Source organism: Octodon degus, unplaced genomic scaffold (genome assembly GCF_000260255.1).
Source record: "Octodon degus isolate 3935 unplaced genomic scaffold, OctDeg1.0 scaffold00215, whole genome shotgun sequence".
NCBI lineage: Eukaryota > Metazoa > Chordata > Mammalia > Rodentia > Octodontidae > Octodon > Octodon degus.
Window position 1 is genome coordinate 2,039,860 of NW_004524791.1, and position 202 is coordinate 2,040,061.

Genomic DNA, 202 nt, shown 5'->3' on the forward strand with positions numbered 1-202 from the left:
CCTCAGTGTGAATATAAATCAAAGTCTACCACAGAAATGATCTTCACCTGTCACACTCAAGGCAGTCTGCACCTGTGACAGAGCATGTGCCATGCACAAGTGTTGGCTCCGCCGATAGCCTTGCCTGCCTGTCCTTTCCTGTAGGGCGCGGGTGACATCCTTCTGGTTTTCCTGTTGTCTTAGTAGGCCTCTGCAGTGCTGG